Consider the following 24,052-nt stretch of genomic DNA (forward strand, 5'->3'; position numbering starts at 1 on the left):
GTCTCATATAGTCCAGGCTGACCTTCGACTCACTATGTAGCTGAGGGTAACCTTGAACTTCTGTCTGCTCCTACTGCTTCCGCTCCCAAGTGCTGGGATTAAAGGTGTGTACCACCATGACTGGCTTTTTGTTGTTTGTTTGTTTGTTTGCTTGTTTGGGATGGTAGGGATGGAACCTAAAGATCCCGCATACTAAGCAAGCACTCTGCCCACTGAGCCGCAGCCCTGGCCAGATCTGAGCTATCTCTCACAGGTGTATGATAATGTTTTATCTTAACCTGTTTTTAGAAACCTGCTTTGGGCTGCTGAGATGGCTCAGCACCTATATGCTCTTGTCCCTCAAGCGTAGCAACCTGAATGCAATCCCTAGATCCCCTGAAAAAGTGGGAGGAGGCAACTCCTGAAGTTCATCCTCTGGCCTTTTACGGACGTGCTGTGGCCTCCTTACACATATCACACACCCTCACATTCAATTACAATAATATTTTTAATTAAAGAAATTTTTGTCTGCACCAAGGTCAACAAGATAGGTTTTTTTTTCCTAGAAAAGTTACAGTCTTACCTCACATCTACAACCTATCTTAAATTAGTATTCATTCATGCTATGATCCCCCCTCACACACACACACAAACACACACACTGGATTATCCACTCTAATTAATACCATGGCAGAGAGCACTCCTTGCCTGAAGCGCAGAGAGCTTCACTCTAAGCCAGAGCACTGACTATATATGGGTTGGTTTCTGGGCTCCTGTCCTGGTCTGCAGGTCCATTTGACTCTGCCTGTGCTGTTATTAGCATGGACTTATAAAAACTCCTGACATTGGGTAGGCGAAGTCCTCTGGGCTTTGTTTTCTCTTGGAATTATCTTGTATCTTGTAGGCCCTTCAAATAGCCATGTTAAACTTGCAGTCACAGACCAGCTTCTTTAAAAATGCTTGTGGGGCTGTGGCTTGGGTCTATCCAAGCAACTCAATGACTTAATAACATTAAGTTGACTGATCAATGAACACAGAACTGGCCTTGGTTTATTTCGGTCTTTCTTTTCTCCTTGGTGCTCTGTAGTTTCTGTTATTGATGTCCTGTACTTTCTTCATTAGGTTTATTCCCTATATTTGATGATTTTGGGCATTGAAGATGGCACGCCACTGCTTTCGTTTTTTCCTTGTTGCTAGGCCACACAAATATAATGGATTTTTATAACCATTAATTCTCATAGCATGTAGATTATTAAGAATTTTTCCACACACAATTTTATCATCTGAAGTAAAGGCACAATGTTTCCTTTCCAGTCTTTCTATTTTTATATCTCGTCCCATGAAAGGACCTGCTTTCCCTGTGCAATGCTCGTGAGCAATGTTGATAATAGACAGCCATTTCCAGATCCTGACCTTAGGAGAAGTGTCACCAGCAATAATGATGTTAGCAGCAAGGATGCATACGTGTGTGCATGGACAGTACATACCTTTCAACAGACTAATAACATTCTCTCCAGGCCTCTGACAGTTTTGACCTTGAAGAATGGAGGTCAGCAACACGTATCTTTCTGTGCCTTCTGATTTAATTCCACCTGTGCCTGAAGCTCTACAAATCGAGTAGTGGCCTATGGCTGGTCTCAGTCCAGAGGGTGCAGAGGGAGCTACACCCAAATGAGGTCACAGGCGGAGACTGCAGGAGGGTGGGAGACACTCAAAAGACACTGGTCAGGGATCCATGCTCACTCACCTCAGGCCTCCACACTCCCCTCTGCCACTTCTCAGAAAAGACTTGGGATCTGCTTTCTAAATGGAAAACAGTGCCTTTTCTAAAACCCTGAGCAGGCACCAAGTTAGGCATCAGAAAAGGACACACAACAGAGGCAATGCCTTTCTGGGATCTTGACTGTCCTGTGTGTTATCTATTGGGCATCTCTTAGGAGGGACCGGAGTAGGGCTGGGAACAGCCATCTGCCTCTCTGCTGCCTCCACAGCACTCCTCTGGCAGAGACCAGAGCATTCAGCCAGAGCACAAGCAAGGCAATAGCCGTGGAAAACAAGTCAGGTGATGGCCCCTGTCCCCGAGCCACGCTGCGCCACCACCCGTGTCAGCCCTGGCTGGTCATCTTGTGGATTCTTGGCCTTCCCAATGTGGTCTGGGCAAATTCCAACACTTTCCTTCCACGGGCCCTGGGAAGCCAAGAGAAGGGCTGCTCAGGGCCATTTCTTTCCCTGGGTCTCCTCAAAGGATTTTTGGATTGATGGAGAGAGATTGTGGCTTGTGGGCAGTGAGAGGAGAAGGCCTATTGTACTTTCAGATTTTTGCCTTGGCTCAGAGATTCAAACCTCTGCAATTCCCACACTGGATGCCTCAATTTGCTGGGATAAAAGTTTAGTTTTAAAAATCTGGCCATGTGCTTGCTTCAGCAACATATACTAAAAGCTGGCCATAACAGCTGTTGTTGTTTTTTTGTTTTCTGTTGCTTTCTTTCACCTCCTTCTATTATAGCAAGTCTTTATGGCGGGCACACCAGCCAGACTAGCCTGCAAAGTAGAGACCTTTGGGTTACAAGTGACAAGCACTGATGACAGAGTAGCCTCACTTCTCAAAGGAGTGAATCTATTGGTTGACAGATCTAAATATTCTATGGAAAGTCAGCTGCAGGTGTGGCTGGATCCAGGAAAGGTGACCCATTCCATCATTGCCCCTGTTTTATTCTCGAAGACACATCTTTTGAGACAGTAGTGAAAGCGGGTTCAGCTCTTTTCTGCATGAAGGAGAACTCCCAGGAAAGGCTGTGAAAAGGCAGTTCATACTCCAACATGGAAGGTCAGTTCCTCTGGCACCACAGGGTCTGAGAATGAGGGAAAGAGAGACTTTCAGGGGATGAGGGGTATTACCCTCAGAGTTATAGGCATAGGGTAGGCAAAACCTCCAGGCACCACCTCTCCTGGCTGCCCCTGGCCTTACCTTTATGCATGTGTCATTCCTAGAATGTTCCTTCTCCCAGACACAATGCTTCCCTTCCTTCAGAGCCTTTCCCCAGCCTTGGCCTTTTCCATTCTCAGAAACATCCTTCCTTCATCGAACTCACCACTGGCCAGTGGTCTGCTCTGGCAGGCGCATGCCACCTGAAGCTCATGCACAGGTGTGGCTGTGAACAACTTTGAACGTGACTCAAAATAAAACTGTAAACTTACTTAAAACATTATGGTGTGTGTGTGTGTGTGTGTGTGTGTGTGTGTGTGTGTGTGTGTGTTATAAATCAGTTGTGCTGTTCTTGAGTGAACTTTGTGAGTGAGGGTATAGTGTCCCACTGTCAGGTTTGGAAACCCCCGGCACAGTCTGTACCTCCCACATTTGGTGCTCTATTTTGTTCTGGTATGTCATTCTTGATCATAGTTTTTTTGAGACAGGATCTCAATGTAATCCAGGCTGGCCTCCAATTTGCTGTGTAGCCAAGGCTGGCCTTGAACTGATCCTCCTGTCTCTACCTCCTAAGTGCTAGATTATGGGTACATGCTTTGAGGCTTGACTCATTCCTTTCTTTCTTTTCTTTCTTTTTTTTTTTTTAATGAAAACAACCAGATTAGCTCCTTTCAATTACATCTAAATATTGCTTGATGCTCAAACAAATCAGAAAACGCCAAGATGAAGTCTCGTGTTAGCCACAGAGTCCCCGCTGCAGAGGTGAGATGACCCTAAGGTTGGAGTAGAAACTGGAAGGCATGGATCGTTTTCCAGGGTGGGAGAACCCAGTGTGAAAGAGCCCAGAGGTTTGTGTAACTCACAGAGTTCAAAGAGCAGGACAAATAGTAGGAGACAGAGGTGGCCATCAGTACCCTCCTAGGGGACACAAAGAAGAGGCTGGCTCATTCCAGTACGGGAAGCCTTCATAGAACTGTGACCAGCTGCTATTCCCACACTAGATGTTTTAATCCACCGGGAGCCTGAGACGCCCTGCCTGGATCACCTTTGCCAGACCCAATGTTGACTTGGCCAAAGGAGGGAGCTGGAGGGATGGACAGACCTGGTGGGCTTTGGAGACATAAGTATTGGTGCTGGGCATGCTCTGGTATAAAGTCAAGATTGGGAACCCAGGTGGTTTGTGTGCTGCTGGCTTGTAGGTGGGAGCTGGTACAGAATCCTCTAATCTTCTCCATTGTTCCCAGAAATGGACTCTGTGCTCACAGGCTGCATAAGCTTTCCAGGTGTAGCTCTATTAGCAACCCCCCCCCCCCCCGCCCCAGGAACATCCTCCTGATCAATAATGCACACGGTGATCAAACATGTAAGGGACATTGATGTGTCCCGGGCCAGCCACACAGCATCCCCCTCCACATGGTGGCCTTCCACAATTTCCCCACCAGTCTGTTCCAGGTGCACCCTAAAATTCTTTCCGAGATGCCTGCTTAGGAGTTGGTTGGCTGCCAGCGTTGCTCTGATTCTCTTATTTCCAAGGGTCCCAAGTTTCAAAACTAAACTCTCCGGGCATGTCCCCTCGGTTCCTTGCTTTTTGGCCACTAGATGGTAGTATTGTCCAGTATCCCTAGGGAGCTCCGGGAGACTCAGAAGCTGGGCACCCACTGCCACCAGCCTTCCTGCAAACCAGCTGGGACCCCAACTCAGTGACAAAGAACCACCCTAGGGACCTGCATCCCACCAAAAAGAGCAAAAAGGGCAAAAAGAGGTGGAAGTGGCCAGCTCTTTGGGCAATGGCTTCTGAAACTGAGCGGCGGAGGGCCTAAGAGGGAGGCACCAGGACCCACCAAAGCCTATCTGTAGGCTTTCAGAGAGTTGCTTATCTTTCAAAGCCACAAGTCCATTAGAAGGTTAAGTCGAAAGACATTTAATGTAAACTTTAAATGTGAAGAAAAGTAACAGCACAGGAGACACGCCGACTGTGGCTGGTTGTGTTGCTGGCTTTCCCCATGGGGTCAGGAGGAGAAAACACAACTAGGCAGTCTTAGGATAGCTGCCCCTGAGAGCCTGGGTGGACCCGGGAGCATGCGCACAAGGTCTGCTAGAGTCTGAGAGGCACGTTCCTTCGTATTTTCAAACCTACGCAAACCAAAAACATTGGATGAGATAACTTCATGCCTTGGAGAATGCTTAAGGGCTTGGTGTGGTGGGAGTCTTTGGCCCCTCAGAGCCCTGATGTTGAGTGCTGCTGTCTGGGCATGTTACCCAGCACTTACAGCAGGGTTGGGCCTGAACAGTACTTGGATGGGAGGCAGATTTACTCCACGTCCCTTTGTGTGCAGAAGGATATATTACAGCCCCGGGAGAGAGTTTTCCTCCTACATCCTGACTGGCCCTTCCCCTGGGACCACAGAGCTCAGGGATTCCAGCTCCAGGTTCCAGCCCAGACAACGCCAGCCCCAGCATGCTGGGTCTCCATCTGCGGGTTTCAGCTCAGCTTCCATGACGCCATCTCTCTCCGCATTTTACCAACACTTACTCATCCTCTGTATTCCGGGAGCTCCTTGTCCATGCCAGCGAACCTGACGTGTTAATTAATCCCTCTATTCACAGGCCAGTGAGCGATTTACACAACCACGTGTACTCCCTCACCCGCCACACGTGCTCCCTCCAGGGTGTTGCAGGCTGGAGGTGCTGATAGTGAAACGTGAGTCAGAATGTCCTTCTGTCACCTCCACGCAGCTTCCGTTTCCGCCCTTCTTCCACACTGGCTTTGGGGTGGTGGCCTGGGCTCCCAGGAAATTATCCAGCCTCGGGTCATTTCTGACCTGTGCTTGGGCTTCCAACTGGAAGCCTGCATGGTCATCAACCATTCCCATCCTCCAAACTCAGGCGAGATGTCATCTCCTCTAGGGAGGCTTCTAGGCTTAGTCTCCTTATAGAGGATCACTGAGGGCTCCACGTCAGTGACTGTCTCCCTTACTATGGTGTCAGCTCTGGGACAGCTAGAGACTTCAGTAAAGGAGGGGATTTTCCAGGGTGACCATAGACTAAAAAGTGTCACCAAAAATGGTGCTTCTAGATTGGTTTCTTGGTTTCACACACACACACACACACACACACACACACACACACACACTTTTGGCTGCCCTGGAATCCAGAATTCCCTTTGTAGACCAGGCTGACCTGAGGCTCACAGAGACCTGCATGCCTCTGCTTCCCTAGCGCTAGGACTAAAGGTGTGTGCCACCACACCATGATAATTTTTTTTTTTTTTTTAATGTAAGAGGTCCATGTGTGGAAGTCAGAGGACAACTTGCAGGTATCAGTTCTCTGCTTCTACCATGTAAGTCCCGGGAACTGAACTCAGATCATCAGGCTTGGCAGCAAGCACTCTCACTGGCTGAGTCATTTCAGTGGTCCAAGAAATCTTGGTGCTTTGAGTTAAGATGTTGGTGATTCATTTTACATAAAAATCTTTCATTGGACCAAATAAAACACATCCACAGATATGGCCAGTCACTGATATCAGGGCCCATTTCTTTCAGGACATGACTGCTATGGATACCCCTGCATTTGTGCAGTTACAGGTGACCACGGTGGTTTGGGCTGCCATAATGGCTGCTCTTGCTACTTACCAGCTGCCCACCGGTGCATCTGGAACCCTGGGCTGCCTAACGCTGTGACTAAAGCAGGTGAGATGCTTGACACATGAAACCTAAAATCTTCCACACTCCTGCTATCAGGCAGTGGGCTATGGTGTATTCTTTTCCTGGGACCGTGAACCCATGATGGCTTGACCAGTGGAATAGGGCAGAGGTGCCCCAGTGCGTTTCTGGGCTCTAGGAACCCTTAGAAAGTCTAAGCAAGCTGTGAAGAGACCCTGGAAAGAAGAATTAGGACCCTCCTTCATTGTCTCCCACTTTGATCCCATGGCTACCCCCACCTGGTATCAAATTGCTGTTAGGAAGCAATCTAGGCTTCTAGGGACTCATCCACCCATCCCAGCTGACATCACAGACCACATGGGAGAGAGTCAAACCTTCTCCTTAAGCATGACCCATGTTGCATATTCATGAACGAAAGAAATTAATGATGTTTTCTTTTTGAGACAGAACCTCACAGGGTCCAGGCTGGCCTTGAACTCTCTATGTTAAACTCCTAATCTTCCTTCCTCCACCCTCCGGAGTTCTGGGATGTAACACCATACTCAATTTATGGGGTACTGGGGCTTGAACCCAGGGCCTCATACATGATAGGAAAGCATTCTACCTGCTGACCCACAGCTCCAGCTCATAAATAAGCAAACTTCTAAAGCAACAGGTAACTGGGATGTGGAGGGACAGCCCTAGCTTGGCTCCTTGGTCACCAGCTCCTTCAAGAGCTCAGGGTCCTTTTCCTACCTGGACTAGTCTTGCCATTGAGAAGTAAGGACTAGTCTTGACCTCCAAGTGTGAAAAGGAATATAGAAAGATCTTCAGGGCCACTGAATCATGAAGTGGCATCATGACCTTGGGACGCAGTCAGGCCCCGAGGAGGGAAGCATCAGGCCTCGGACCTGCCACCCAACCACTACTCTCCTATCTCAGGTCTGTACTTGGGTGGGGAGACACATTCAAATATGCCCGGGATAGCTGTTTTTTTTCTGAGGACAAGCAACTGGAGACAACCTAGCCATCCATCAATGGAAGAAGGCTGTATGCTCTGTTGTTTATTTTTAGGCTGCAAATGAGTAGATTCAAGCCATATACAGATCGAGTGGAGGGACTCACAAACAAGCTCAGGCTGATTCATGCTGCAGAGTCCCAGTTAGGTAAAGCCTGAAAGCAAACAAATCGATGATGTTATGGATATACAAACAAATTCAGGAGGGCAAGCTGGGGGAAAAGGACATGAATTCCCAGGGCTGAGCACCTTGGGGCCAGAAGTATCTCTGTAATGTGGCAGGAAGAGGAGAAATGTGGTAGAATTAGAGCTGTGTGCAGAACTCACGGGGCCGGGGGGAGTATGTTAATTTTTGGACTTTTCTATATACCTGAAACAATCGGTAATTTAAAAGAACAGGTTTCATCAAGGGAAGGATGACGTCCAGGAGGGAAACCTCTCCCAGGTGTGAATCATGGGAAGGCCAGACTAAGCCGGAGCCTCCACCACACCAGTCAGCATGGCACACTTGAGGAGGAACTCCTGTTCCCACCATGTCACCCTACGGGAGAGCAAATGACTGTGAGCTCATCCCAGGGATGACTGTGGCCCCTTGTCCTTCGCACAGTTCCTCCTGGTGGCCGTGGCTGGTGAACTAGGGATCTGGGTCTCAGGGTGCCTGGAATCTGGCACCACGATCTAATCACTGTGAGAGACAGGATTTGGGATTCCTCGTCTGCTGTGTGGACATGCTTGTCCGTATAGCACAGGCTATACAGATATTGCGTGTGACCTGTGATCCTGAGAGGTGACCAGAAGAACTGCCAGGGCTAGATAGGGAAGTGCTTGGTACCTTGTGTGGAAGCCACGACGGGAAAGATAGGATGGTACAGTTCCCAGGACCTCAGGAAGCCCTTCTGGCTCCCTGGCCCATCTGGTCTGGGGGACAGGGGCATCAGCACGCTCCACTGCAAGCACAGGCTTCCCAGACCCACAAAGCAGCGCCTACACCGGGTCTGAGAGCCAGAAGGTGCCTCTATCCATTCCTGGAGTGAGCGCCCATGGAGTTACCTCCACCCATGAGATCACCTGCCTCCTCGGCACTCACAAAGCGAGGAAACCGAGGCCCATTCTCAGGAGGCCATTTCCTTTTTCAGTCCAGCTGTCACAAGTGAACATACCCGTGTGCCCATGGCCCCCAGAGTCCCAGGCCTTATCCTCAGAGGTCACCCTGACCTTGACTTCTCACAGCCCAGATGCAGTCCTCAAACAATACAGACGGCACATCCCTGCCCCCAAGTTGCCTTTGTTCGGTACTCACAGAACTTCCCCATTGCCAGGCCCACAGCTGTGACCGGCTCCTGTTGGTTGCCGTGTAATATTCCACATGTGAGTCTGCCAGTGACCCTTTCACCTGGGCTGCTCCCAGCCTTTAACGATACTGTTGATGGGTGTTCCTGCCTAAGCCGAACGGAGCCTGGCAGAAGGCCTGGAGAGGCAGGTACCAACTCGCTCCTGGTTTATGAGCTGGAAGCAGAGTCTTGAGAAGAGAAAGCACATGGGGATGCTAAACAAACCTTGCACCCACTGTCTTCCTGTTGCGTGCTTTCAGCCAACTTAAAAAGACACTGGTTTGAAGTGTGAAAATCACGCCGTTGAGGCGTCTGTCACTAGTCTCCTGCTGCAGGTCACACCTCTGTGTGAGACAAGACAGCAATAGCTGCCCAGATTACTCTTAGGGACCTGAAAGGCTACTCTTGTTGAAGTCGCCAGCTTCATTCTGTGCAGGGACCTGAAGGGGTGACCTTCTGACGTCAGAAAGTCCCAGACTTCACCTTGGCGCGTGCTCACACCACCACTTTCTGAATGTGGGTCTCAGGAGCCGTTATGAGTTGAGCCATGACCTCACCACCTGTAATTACCTGCTTTTTTAATTCCACAAATGCCTTAAGCCCTTCTGCAGGGAGGCAGATTTGCTTTCCTGTGTCACAGGCTTGGCAGCCCTGAGGAGCAAGATTTTTTTCCTCTATCTTGCAAGTCTTGCCGTTTCTGTGCCTGCATGCTGTGGCAACAGGCAGTGGGGGTTGGGTCAGTAAGAAGATGAGCCACCTATGCAGACAGAAGCACTGTTCTGCGCAGGAGTACCCAACCCCAGTCCCAGTCCTGTCTGTCTCCAACAGGCTCCTTGCAGGCTGCCCACACTCCGTCTTTCTTTCATCGCCCTTTCTGGTAAACACCACAAGGAAGCCCCAGGCCTGGGCCATCTCAAGGCTCCCATTTATCACTGCTGGCCAAGCCAGCCCCATCCTAATTTATAGACTCTTTCAGCCTGGAATCTCCCAGGTCTTTAGGTCTTCTTGAGCAGCTCTGGTTGGGAGGTCTGGGGAGCAAGTGGACACTTCTGTGTCTCAGCTTCCTCCTTTGTATAGTGTCACTGTATTGAGGAAGATGGAAGTCCATCCATGAAACATGCTTGCAGCCCTCAGGCTGTTCTTTTTTTTTATCCATATTTTATTTTTTATAATAATTACAGTTTATTCACTTTGTATCCCAGCTGCAGTCCCCTCCCTCATGCCCTCCCAACCCCTCCCTTCTCCCCCTCCCTCATCTCCTCCCATACCCCTCTCCAAGTCCACTGATAGGGGAGGTCCTCCTCCCCTTCCATCTGACCCTAGTCTATCAGGTATCATCAGGAGTGGCTGCATTGTCTTCCTCTGTGGCCTGGTAAGGCTGCCCCCAACTCAGGGGGAGGTGATCAAAGAGGCAGCCACTGAGTTCATGTCAGAGACAGTCCCTGTTCTTACTAGGGAACCCACTTGGATACTGAGCTGCCATGGGCTACATCTGTGCAGGGGTTCTAGGTTATCTCCATGCATGGTCCTTGGTTGGAGTATCAGTCTCAGAAAAGACCCCTGTGCCCAGATCTCTTGGCTCTATTGCTCTTCTTGTGGAGCTCCTGTTCCCTCCATGTCTTTCTATCTCCCCTTTCTTTCATAAGATTCCCTGCAGTCTGCCCAAAGTTTGACTATGAGTCTCAGCATCTGCTTTGATACCCTGCTGGGTTGAGTCTTTCAGAGGCCCTCCATTTTAGGCCCCTGTCCTGTTCCCTGTTTTCTCTCTCTTCCAATGTAAAGGCCTTTCTGAGTGAGGATTGATCATCTTACCCAGAGTCCTCCTTCTTGCTTAGCATCTCCAGGTGTATATGTTTTAGTATGTTTATTCTATATTATATGTCTAACATCCACTTATAAGTGAGTATATACCGTGTATGTTTTTTTGCTTCTGGGATACCTCACTCAGGATGATCTTTTCTAGTTCCCACCATTTGCCTGCAAATTTCATGATTTCCTTGTTTTTAATTGCTAAGTAGTATTCCATTGTGTAAATGTAGCACAATTTCTGTATCCATTCCTCCATTGAGAGACATCTGAGTTGTTCCCAGATTCTGGCTGTGACAAACATGGTTGAGCAAATGTCCTCAGGCGGCTCTAACAGGAGCAAAGGAGGTCTCTCAGAATTAGAGTCATGGTTCTTTAGCTCCCCTACCACCTTAGGTCTATACTCAGCTTCTCAAAAATAGGACTTTAAAAGCTGACTGTAGGCGTCAGGTATAGCGGCTCACACCTTTAATCTCAGTGCTCCTGAGGCAGAGACAGGTGGTGCTCTGTGAGTTCAAGGCCAGCCAAGGCTACACAGTGAGACTCTGTCTCAAAGAAAAAAGTGATTGCAAAAATTAGGAATGCAGGTCAGTGGGAGAGCGCTTGCCTCAGGTTCAAAGCCCCGGGTTTAAAGTACAGTAATAGGAAAACATAAACAAACAAGTTCAGGTGTGGTGGCACAAGCCTGTTTCCTTATCACTCAGGAGGTAGAGGCAAGAGGATCATGAATTTAAGGCCATCCTCTGCTGTGTAGGAAGTTAGGGGTCATCCTGGGCTACCTGAGTCTCTTTGTTTTTTAAAGTGATAGATGTCCACAGTGTAAAATTTAATCAGGCTTCTTCTCTCACATCTATGCCCTGGTTTTCCTTGTTCTTCCAAAGACCCCCGCTTTTTCAGTTCTTTCTTGATTTTCTCAGAAAGGATGACATTTGCACCAATGGCACTTGATCTACACACATTCTGCTTTTAATATCATTTTTTAACAGGAAAAAAAAAAGCTGAACAAAGCAACTGCAAACTATTGCTACTTATTTTTTTTTAATTTTGAAATAGTTTAAGACCCACAAGAAGTTGCAAAAATAGTCCCGAGGCCTCCCATGCACCTCTTACCCCACTTCTCCCAGGAACAACATCTTGCGTAACCGTGGCACGATGTCAGAACTGAGGATCTGACATGGGCGCAGCGCGACTAACTCAAAGGCCTTATTTGGACTCCACCAACTTTCACATGCGTGGGGTTCATTTCAATGGGTTGTGTTTTCTTCTGCGGTCGTTTATAACATTTTTCTCACACAGGGAGAGTTTGTGGATTGGGATATAGGACTTTCCGGTCACCACACAGAAAGTCCCTTATGTTAAGACTTTGAGATCTCGACTTCAGAGCTGGAGAGACAGCTCAGCAGTTAAGTGTGCTTGCTTCTCTTGCAGAGGCCCCGGGTTCAGTTTCCAGAGCTCACATGGAGGCTCGCTCACATCTGTAAATCCTGCTCCAGGAGAGCCAATGGCCTCTTCTTGTTTCTGAGGACACTATGCTTACGCATGCACGTAGACACACACACACACACACACACACACACACGCACGCACGCACGCACGCAAGCACGCACACACGCACACACATATCTAATTTCAAATAAAACAAGTTCAGCTAGAGAGATGGCTCAGAGGTTAAGGGCACTGGCTGCTCTAACAAAGGTCCTGAGTTCAATTCCCAGAAACCACATGATGGCTCATAAATAATCATTTACAATGAGATCTGGTGCCCTCTTCTGGTGGGTAGAGTCTACTCTCCATGACCACAGCTCCTAGCAGCCACTGATTTTTTTTTTACTTACATTCTTTGTATATAATGATACATATATAATCCTCCATGGCCATAATTATGTACCTTGACAATGTTGTATAAAGGTAGTGATGTCATATATATAACCTTTTGAGATTAGAGGTTCTTTTTCCTCAGTGTAATATCCTTGAGGTCAATTCAAGTTATTGTTTTATCGATGGTTTCCTCCTTTTTATTGCTGAGTAATACTCTATATTATGGATGTATTGTGGATGTAATCAGAGTTTGTTTGGTCATTCAGTTGTTGAAGGACTTTGGGACTCTTTCCAGTTTGGGGCCTTTACAAGTAAAAGAAGTACCCATTCCTGAGTGTTCCCACAGGTCTGCTTTCATTTTTCAGGGCCAAGTATCCAAAAGTCACGTGTTAAGCGTAGGTTGAATCTGATAAACGTGCTCCATTTGTTTCCAGGACTGTAACCATGTGACGTGGTTGTTCTGTGTTCTTTTTAGCTTTTGCTGTCGGTAGCTCTCACACTGTGACAAAGCCCCTGAGATAACCCACTTAAAAAGAAGAAACATTTCTGATGTCTCTCAGCTGCAGAGGTCTGGGACATGATTGGTTAGCCCCATTGCTTTGGGGACTGTGAGAATAGACAGGGGAGAAAGCCATTTAATCTTGTACAGCTAGGAAGGGGGAAGAGAAAGAATCAGAGGTGGAGGGCCTGAAGTCCCTGTATCTCCTTCAAGTACGTGCCTCCCAGCAATAACCTAAGCTTTTTGAAGATTCCACCTCCCCTTGTAGTGCTGTGGGCCCTGGGGATACCTGAGGCCAAAGCCACAGCCATAGCAATGCCTTAAGTCAGTCATTTCAATAGGACTGCCATGCTTGTTGGCTTTGGTGTTTTGAGACAGGAACAAACATAACCCAGGCTGGTCCCCAATTTCTGTGTAGCTAGCTGGGGCTGCTCTTGAACTCATAATCCTCCTATTTCCACCTCCAAAGTTTGGGTATTATAGACATGTCCCATCATGCCTGCATGTTTTGTTATTTTGAAACAGAGTTTTGATATATAACTTAGGGGAGCCTCAAACTCTCCATTCTCCTGCCTCAGCTACCCAAGTGCTGGGATGACAAGTGGGTGCCAGCTCTGACCTCATAGCATTGGCATACATTTCCTTCCTGGCGAGGAAAGCTGCACATGTTTTCCTGAACCTTTTTGGCTACATCTTTCTTCTTTGATGAAGTTAACAAACCTCTAGACTATCCCCTAAGGAGAACACTTGATTCTTTCTACCAACACTAGAAATTCGAGTGAACCCCAGCTACAAGCCCTTGGCTCTGAATGAGACATAAGTCTTTCTCCCTGACAGCATTCTGTCTGTGTTCATAACAGGCATTCTGCAGGAAGAATGGTTCCTTTTGATGACATCAATTTCATCCATCAGTTGCTGTATGGATTGCATGGCTAGATGTCTTGTTTTTTTCAGCAGGTGGACAGATTCCTGGCTGTTGTACAGACTGACATAATACACTTGGCTAATTCCCTGACTGGGGCCTCACTACCCAAACTGGTGTCTCTCTGGCCTCTTCCATCTGAGGGTCCAGAGAGTCCATCCTTCTCACGCTGGAAGAAGGCCCTAACTATGGGGCTGCTGATCAGAGGTCAGTATTTATACCTTCCGCCTTGCCACTTCAGCATCTGCAACGTTTCTTTCCACCACGCGTCTTTATTGGATTTGTTTTGTCCTGGCCAATTTTAGGAGTGAACAATGGTTTTTTTCATGGGGCTTCGATTTCTAGAAGGGCTTTCTGCTGAAGGTGTTTGATTACTGTCCTGTGTGCTTCTACTGGCTGTAGCCATCCACAGGAGCCCACCTTATGAAGGTTCTGGCACCACAAGAACTCCCTTTTGGATCAGTCTTTAACACTGATGGGGCTGAAACAGGGGTTCACGCCTTGCGTCTCACTTGCAGCCTTGAGACTCTCCCCGGTGTTGGTTCAGTGTCCCCATCAACAAAAGAATGCAACCAACTCAGAGGAATGCACAGAATGAGGGCTGGGATGTGGCTCCATTGGCAGAATACTTCTCTAGTGTGTGCAAACCCTGAGTTTGATCTCCAGTAGCACATGCACTGGCATGGTGGTACATGCTTGCAATCCCAGCACACAGGAAGTTTAGGCAGGGGAATCAAGGTCATTCTCAGCTACATAGGGAGGTAGAGGCCAGCTTAGTCTACATGAGACCTTCTCTCTAGAATGAATGAATGAATAAAGTACACAGCGAGTGCTGCCCAAGGGCCAGCTTCTCCTCCCCTCATCCTTAGGAGGTCCCATAGCATTCCTTGCCATAGCCATACAGCTCCCACTGGACACACGACTGGCTGGACTTCCTCTCAGCCTCCAACACGTTTGGTGTAACTCCAAGATCTGCAGTCATCCACCAGAGAGCTCCACATTGTCATGGGATCACTGGTGAGGATTACTGCCCAATGCTGGCTACCAGGCCTGCTGCCCGAGTGATCTGACCCTGAGAACAAGCCCACCAACCACCTCCTGCCTGGGTGTCTGCTTCTGTGTCACAGCAGGGCCTTTTGACAGGAAGCCAAACATGGGTGGAAATGGGACCTGGTGCAGTCAGAAACAGTCAGACATGGGCTGAAAATGTACAGTTGAAGCCCCAGAGAGCCCCTGGTGTGGCAGGGGGTAGCCTGGGTTTTGGCATCACTAGGGGGCATCTCATCAAGAAAGAAGGGCTTTTCCTTCAGTTCCTGTGCCTGCCTAGAGACAGAACCGAGCCCAGAGGAGCACCCCTACCTCATCTACTGCCTAGAGACAGCATCCGCACTGCACAGGAGCTCAGCCATCCTCAGTTTTTCACTGCAATGTCACTACTGAGCAAGATGAGACTCCCATCAACAGTTGGCAGGGGAAGAGCCTTAAAATCAAGCACCAAGCTTCCAGCCCAGTGGCTATCTGTCCAGGTCACCATTGTCCAGGCTAATCTCCTAGGTCATTTCCCCTCCCTCCACAGGTGCCTGCAGCCCTGTGAAAAAAGCTAAGACGAAAGCCCCAGTTCTTCTGTGCCTTTCATACTGTGTTCGGCTCCCGTGTGTACTTCTCCTGTGACTGACTGTGTTTGTTTTAACATGCTTGAAGACTGCAAACTCAAGTTCCCTTCCCCCATACCTCTGACAGTGCTCCTCTCCTGTTCTGTTTCTTTGGCTCCTCTCTTCCCTGTGAGTGCTGTCTGTCCTACATCACTCACTCCTATTGTTTGGAAATGTAAGAGGAGGTTGTGGTTCTTCACCCCATTCATGTTCCCAGATTCAGCTCCAAGAGATGACACTGTAGGAAGTCCAACTGGGTCCATAAGGATTCACACGATGGCCCAGTTCTTTACGATGAATCAGGGTCAGCCATCCAAACTGCCAGGTAAAGACTCTGGGACTTGTCTAACTGGGAATTTGATTTGCTTTTTAGCTGTTCGACATCAGTGAGGTTGGCTTGGTGACAGAGTGACAGATTCATAGAACTTTTTCTAAAGCAATATTTATTGAGCACCTATTGTGGGTCAGTTGCAGTTCCAGGCCTCTAAAAAAAAAAAAAAAAAGGTGAAGAAGACAGGCAGACAGACAAACAGACAGACAGACAGATGTGCTTGATTTTCCCTGGTCACACTGGACCATGTTCAGCTCTTTTTAGAGTTGTCACAGCTGCCAGGTGGTGGTTGTGGTGGTGGCAGTGCATACCTTTAATCCCAGAGCTCAGGAGGCAGAGGCAGGCCCAGCCTGGTCTTACAAAGCAAGTTCCAGGACAATCACGGCTACACAGCTACACAGTGAAACCTTGTCTTGAAAAACCAAAACAAATAGCAAAAAGAAGGAAGGAAGGAAGAAAGGAAGGAAGGAAGGAAGGAAAGACAAGAAACAAAACCTTGTCTCAAAAAAACAAAAATTAATAATTTTGTCACAGCTGTGATACCCTGTCTCCAAGAGCTATGGATACTCCTGTGATCCTAGGATTAAGAATGAGAGCTGGAGTATTGGGAGCCATTCACGGTAATCGTCAGTTACACAGCAAGTTCAAGGCCAGCCTGAGCCACAGGAAATACTGTCTGTAAAAATGGTTCCCACTTAGATATCAGCAGTCAAGACTTTAGCATGAGGGACAGGGACACAACTCAGCCTAGAACAAGAAGTCTTCTCTGGGTAAGAGTGATGATGAGGACCTCTTGGATGCTTCCAAAATGAATGCTGCAGAGAATAACAAAGTCAGAGGCTACAAAGCCATGTTGAGGGGAGTGAAAAGATAAGAGGACATAAGATCTATAGGGACCCAGAAGGAAGATCATACCAGAATTTGAGTCGTAGGACCAAGACCTGCATATTGATCAGTATTCAATCAACAAACATCTATAAGCTCTTGCTTTCTTAGATTCAGTGAGTGCTTTCACTGGTCTGCTTCTGCCTTCACCACCTTCTCCTAGCCTTGTGTCAGAAACATGAGATACACAAGAAGCAGGCTTCTACAGCTCTACTGTGGATCCTTTTGGATGTGGGACTACCCAGTGGAACCTAACCTGTCCCAAACACTAGTCAAACCATAGGTCCTGAACAACAAGGTGTCTCCAGCCACTAAGCTTTGGGGTTGCTTATTACATGGCATGACTGTAACAAAGCTGATGGATACATTCTCTCTGGGGAGACTGATATTCAGAGGTTATAGAAACCCTGTTAGCTGTCTATTCCGATTCCCTTTCTCTGGCCCTCTTCTTGTTAGACCCTGACTCACAAAGCTGTAATATTCCATGACAGATGTAGAGCTGCTGGAGCAGGGGAACAATTATATTACAGTGCCCACAGAAGCTTCACAGCCCAGTAATGGCGAAGACCCAGTCTCAGCACTCCCAGCTCATGCCTAGACAGTGCTCCCTCCCAGCTTCTGCCTCAGTTCGGATCTGGAACCTTTCAGAAGGTCCCAGGATATTCCTGAAGATATAGAACACCCCTTTTCATCTTAAGCTAGACAAGCTCAGCTCCATCACTTACAGCTGTGAATACTGACTGGGTTACACAGAAAAATTATCACGTCCTGCCTCCTTTTCCTCAGTGACAAGTGAGGCTTCTCACACCAGCATCTAACTCATGAGACTGAAGGGAGATGCCTGTGGAAGCATGGTCCAGGACCAACATAAAGCGGGTGCTTAATCCATACTAGCGTTCTCCCCTGCATAGCTCAGTCCTCATTGCAGGATCTGAACCCTCATCTGCTACTCAGATGACCTCCGTGGCTGGGACCAAAGGTGCTGTGGCATCTGGTAGGCATATTTGGCCAAAAGTTACGTTTTGATTTAGTGTCCTTAATTTTAAAAAGAGAAAGAGGAAAAGAAAAAAAGAAAAAGAAAACTTTTTAAATTGCTGACATTTACAGAGTGTTAGTGCTAAGAGCCAGGCTCTCACACATGTGACATCATGCACTCCCCTCGACTGTTCTCAAAGGGCCCGTCCATTCCTGTTTCTGTTTACAGAAACTACAGCAGAAAGACGCAAGAAAGTACAGAAGGCCTCATCCACGTTTTTTCCTGATCCAGCGGCCTTCACTCCTTGTTTGAGAAAAGACATTTTGCTTTTTCTTTGGGGAAACTGTAATCCTCCTTGATGGTATAGGGTCAAAGCCATCCATTGAGTTGTCCTGCTTTTCTCTAGCTCACATGACCCAGTCCTGGGTGATCCTAGGACTTTGCCTCTTGAATCACAGGTCCAGGGAACCTGCTTTACCATGACACCTTGTCTGTGGGTCCTTGAGTGTCTACATCCTAAGCACATGAGATCTTCACTCCAAGAGCCACCTGTCCTCCTTCTGATGAGGCCCCAGATTTCAAGCTGAGGTCAGTGAGCCACTTTGGGCCCTAGCCTAGGGGCACCTAGTACAAGGTCACACATGGGGTTTGAGACCATGAACCCACAGCGTTGAACGCTGGAGGGAAGGGTCTCATCTGGCGAGAACTTTGCAGACAAAAGATGAGCCCAGGCATTTATGGGAAACCTGCCCGCACTGACACTATACAGCCAGGTGCTCTGTGGAATTCCTCAAAAGTGGCTTCTCATCCACCCTATACCTTCCAGACTGGACATCTCCACAGAACAGTTCTTGGGAACCCCAGAGGCCCACAAACGCCTGATGTCTATCAGTTTCTGAGCCATCCACCCAGCCTTTCCTACATTGCCATCCCAGATTCAGTGGCAAACCCACGGGACCCTCTCCAGGCTGGGTTGTTGGAGGGGTCCACCTTCAGCCAGCCATCTTCCCCAGCTTTACACATTTGCATGCCACACACCATACATGTCATACTGATGTTAAATTGATTATTGTTTGTTTGTTGCTCTAAGTCTGTTAATAGTTCAAATAACCTGACTGACATCACCACGGGGGAGGACACAGGAATCACTCTGCAGAAATAAAACAGGACTCTGTATAGAAACCAATATATTTTACAGTCCTGCTAGCAAGGCAGCTCAGTGGCATCTCAGGGTTGGTCACAGTGGAACACCTGGCACTGCCATACCCTCCCCCCCCCGCCACAAAACCTGGTAAGTGACCAGAAGCAAAAGTCTAAAGGAGGAAGAAAACAGTTTCTCCTTTATGCCATCTAAGGCTATGGTGGATGCAGCACGCTTCATGTTTGGGGAACAGCAGTACTAGTGATGGAAACAGAGAGGGTATCTCTTGGCTAAAGCCACACAGCATGGAGGAAGAGTGCCTAGAACTGGCCTGGCCACCTCCCAGCATTCTACAGCATCTTGTTTGTCTCTTTAAGGCATTTGAGATGCTTCCGGCCACTGCTGATGGTCTGGGATCACACCGTCATAATCCCTACAGCCACTCCCTTCCATCTGTCTGGTTTGGGCCCTCCTTACTCGGTACCCCACGGCACCCACAGCACCAGTTGGTGTGGGATCCACAAATGCAAACTCATTTAAATGTCAGCTGTGGCGACACGGGGCTCAGTGAGGCAAACAGGTGACAGAAATAGATGTGACAATCACAGTATCCTAGGCTGTCGGCAGGCACTTCCAGCCCCTCTTAACCCTTGCTGGGGCAGGTGGCTCTCAGAGAATAAAGATAACCAGGAACCCCAACACTGAGGAAAAGCATACTCTTCATTCCTCCAGCATCTTAAATGGGTCCCAGTCTCATCACACCCAGACACCTTGTGAGCTTTTCTGTTTCAATGAACTGAGTTTTCAAGAAAGATTTTTTTGTTTGCACAAAGAGATCTGATGCCAAGTATTTGGAAATGACTGGCCTCTGTGATTTTCCAGGCAGCTTCAGTTAATGGGCTGTGAAGAAAGGCTCAAGTCCACTCCGGAAGCAGTGGCTGTCCAGGGTCCACCTTTTGCAGCCAGAAGTTTGCCTCCTGAATTACTTATCTCTGGGCAAGTGTGAGCCGTGGGGTTTAATCTTAAAGGAGGAGGCCCTTCTGTGGCGTCAGGAAGCCTCTTTGAGTGCTTTGAAGCCCATCCAAGGTTAACTTTCAGTGGGCAGCAGGCATCCAGACTCCTTTCCTAGCTTCAGCTGCCCTGGCCCCTTCCCTGAGCCTTGCACAACAAGGCACCAACTGGCACCATGCAAAAGCAGCCTCACCCTTGGATCCCCCAGCTCTTGGGGTCCAGGCCAAGCTCCTCAGTAGCCTCAATGAGCCCAACTTGCTTTGTTATCCGACTGTCCCTGTGTTTACAAGAAAGAGTGAGGGTAGGACAGCCCCAGGCCACGTTTGGTTTGCAAACTTGCATTTGGGTCTAACCACCACGGCCCTTGTGAAATCTCTCTCTTCTGGCAACTGTGTTCCGGAGCTGGAAGAAGCGGGAGCCATAGAAGCTGAACAACAGGGTTGGAGACCAGAAGAATGGATGACTTGTAAGGGGATGCGAGAAAACCATTGGAAAGAGACATGCAGACTACAGCAGTGAAACTGTGGTGATCCTTGACCACAGACACGCCGTTCAAGAATCAGGTGTTCACGGAAGGTATCTTGTTCCTGTCGGTCATTCTAAACCTGATCAGAAGACTTGTGGTGCTAAAGGCTTAGAGGAGCTGATATGAAGCAGGTGGGGCCAAGAAGCCAACTGCTGCTGTGGCAAGCGGGGCCAAGAGGCTTGTGACTCAAGTATCTTACCATGGTCCCTCTGGCCCCTTGAACCTCCTGAGCTGCCCGTCTGTAGTAGAGTGAGCCCTCTGGCCAGGAAGTTGGGATCCTGGTGTGCTTCCACGCCCAGGAAGGGAGGAAGAGGGCAGCCTGTGTTTGGTTGCCTCAGTTTCCTCTTTTGTTTTATAGGAAGGATCACCCACACAATCTTGTTTCTCAGGAGTCAGAGATGGGGAGATGGATTATTGGAGGGTCTGTCCAGGGCCTCCATGGTTCCTCACTGGGGCAGCCTTCACATTCAGCCTTAGAGCTACAACTAAGAGACTAACTTATAGCAGAAAACCTAAATGGCATTTGAAGATGAGGGACCCTGCTACCTGGTGGTTACATATTGAGCCTCAAGACCTTTATTGATATCATGTGTTAGCAGACTTTGAAGACAGGGTGCCTGTGTCCATATTTATTTTTGCCACCTACCAACTGGAAAGCTGTTGTGAACCCCAGCTTCCCTTGCTTACAATGACATTAATAAATGGCAAGATAGATCCCTGACAAATAATATACCTTCCACTGTTTTTCTGTACCCATGGAAGACATTGCTAATCAATTAAGATAGCTCCTTCTCACTGAGGCTCCTCTGTGTGCCCAGAACTCCAGGGAGCCTTTTGCCTTCTCCATCAGTACCCACAGAACACAGCTCCTAGCACAGACCATGGATAAACCCTACTCAGTCTCTGCTCGGTGCAGTCATTCTTAGCTTCCTCACCCCCAGCAACACAGAGCTCCCTCTGGCTGCTCATTTCATCTCTGGGCAGTTCTAAGAATTAAAATTTTGCTCTCTGATCTCTCTTCTTGCCCCTTCCTATCCTCTCCCCGTCAGTGGGTCTATGGCAGAGTTCCCTTCTTCCCCGGATATGCTGTCGTTACAGATTTAGGGGTTTTATTTTTAGGTGATAAATTTGAACCTTCTGATGAGTACAGCCTTCTCTCGGCTTGCCTGTGCTCAAACCCAGGCTAGCTAAGCAGCTTTGGCATTTTGACGGGCATGTGAGGGGCGGCGGCGGGGGGGTGAGGGGAAGCATGAGTGAGTGTGTATGTAAGTATGTATGGATCAGGACAAACTGAGAGAGGTGGAAGATGGGATGACAGATGATGCATTTGAAAGCTTCCTAGCACACCAGGCCAATGTCACTCCTTACATAAGCTTAATAACTTCTCGGGGGGATTGGGGCTGCATCCAGGGCCCCATTGTTAGCTGATTAAGGCTGATTATTCCAAGGGGAGGGGGCCATGATGAGGGATGTGAAGTTATGTAACTAACCACTTATTTGGATTTAATCTACGCTTCTAAATTTAGGAAGTGGAAGACGTCAAAAATGAGCTCTTGTCATTTAAAGGTGATAGTGGCCATACAGTGGGGCATAGGTCCAGCAGGCCTCTGGGACCCAAGGCTGGGAGGCACTTTCCATTTAGAGGGGACCTCAAGGTTTTTTTGGTTTTTGTTTTTTTTTTTTTTTTTTTGGTCTCACAGGGTTGCAAGAACTTGCAAGACAGCAGTCAGTGTACCTAGGGAGTAGGGGAAGACAGTGCGGTGATGAAGGCTGAATCCGAAGCCAATGTCCTTCAAGCTGGGTAGCTCTATAAAAATCTGGAAGGTCATGGTTACCCAAGAGAATGGCACATGTTCATGCATGTGATCACTTCCAAGTGTATTGTCTGTGTGCCGGGACGCGTAGCTTTGCTGTTCTAAACATTTTGCTCAGAGCTGTGGAAAACCATAGAAGTCATTCAGATTGTGTGCTCCAAAAGGAGGAGTTCACAGGCACCTCTCAGCAAAATTGTGTGGAGGGCTGGAGATGTAGCCCAGCAGAAGAGCGCTTGCCTAGCATGCATAAAATCCCATGTTCAAGCCTTTGGTCCCCCACACCACCTCCTCCCACAAAAAAACAAACTTTGCAGAGAGTACACATATACACTATAGTCCCAACACTAAGGAGCCTGAGGCAGGAGGAACATGAGTTTGAGGCCTGCCTGGACTATGTATCAAGAACCTTTCTTTTTGTATTGTTTTGCTTGTTTTTCAAGAGAGGACTTTTCTGTGTAGATCTAGCTGTCCTGAAACTGGATCTGTAGACCAGACTGGCCTGGAATTTGATCCGTAGATCAGGCTGGTCTAGAACTCACAGAGATTCACCTACCTTTCTGCTTCCCAAGTGCTGGTTTGAAGGTATGTGTCGCCACTGGTGCAAGAACCTGTCTTGACTGAACAAACACTAGCAGATTTCCACGGGCATGAAGATCTGTCTTGCAGAAGGCTGCACAAGGCTCTCTGGCAAAGTCATTACCATAGCACTTTTCCAATGCTCAGTCAAGCCTCTGAGTGAAAGAAGGCTTTTGCTAATAGTCATGAATGCCAGGGAAAAGCAACCTGCCTCTCATGTCCACAGTCATCTGAGTATATGCCAACCGCCATGCTGTTAAGAAAGAAGCTTTGGAAGCTGAGGATAAGGAGCAGCTGATGAGGGACTGATGCCTCAGTGCCCTGAGGTTGTTAAGAGCACTGGTTCTTCCAGAGGAACTAGGTTCAGTTCCCAGCACCTACATCGCAGCTGCAACTGCAGCTCCAGAGGATCTGACACCCTCTTCTGGCCTCTGTGGGTACTGCATGCACTGGTATACATGTAGGCAAAACAGAGCAGCTTTAGGGCTGCAGCATTTCATCAAAAACTCCTTGCCCACTGCATGGAAGCAGTCCCAGGGTCACCCTGAATTGTGCCTACGATGAGGCACAGAAAAGCACAATTTTTTTAAGTGAGAACTTGAATTTGAATTTAATCCCCAAGCACCTAAGTAGTTCAGCTTGTAATCTCACCATCCAAGAGGCAAAGGAAGGCAGATCTCTAGGAGTTCTAGGCCAGCCTAGTCTACATAATGAATTCCAGGACAGCCAAGGCTACATAGAGGCACCCTGTCTCAAAAACAAACAAACAAACAAAAAAATCAGGGTGGGGGAGGGTACAGCTCTTCCTTGCCTTTTGACCACCACCGTGCTATCCTACTGAGGAAGATCCAGAAACCTCAGACCCACGTGAGCCACGGTCTTGACCACACGGAGGCTGAGGGACTGCCAGGCACATACCTCACCATGGGATGACCGTCAGTGAATATCATCCAGGTGGTTGTGGGGAAGCTGGTCTGAGGCATTACCACTTAAAGAGGAGACAGAGCCGCAGTCCAACTGTCAACCTGGAAAATCTGTGGGCACCTATCGGTGCGCAGACACTGGGAAATGCTACCGAAAGCAAGACTGGAGCTGCCTCAGAACCTGTGTGGTGCGTTTGGAGAAGGGAACGTCCCCTAAGCAGCCCGTCATCCTGAAGACCCAATACTCCAGCAGAGGTGCTGAGGGAGCAGCTGTGCC

The sequence above is a fragment of the Meriones unguiculatus genome, chromosome 5 (genome assembly GCF_030254825.1).
Source record: "Meriones unguiculatus strain TT.TT164.6M chromosome 5, Bangor_MerUng_6.1, whole genome shotgun sequence".
Lineage (NCBI taxonomy): Eukaryota > Metazoa > Chordata > Mammalia > Rodentia > Muridae > Meriones > Meriones unguiculatus.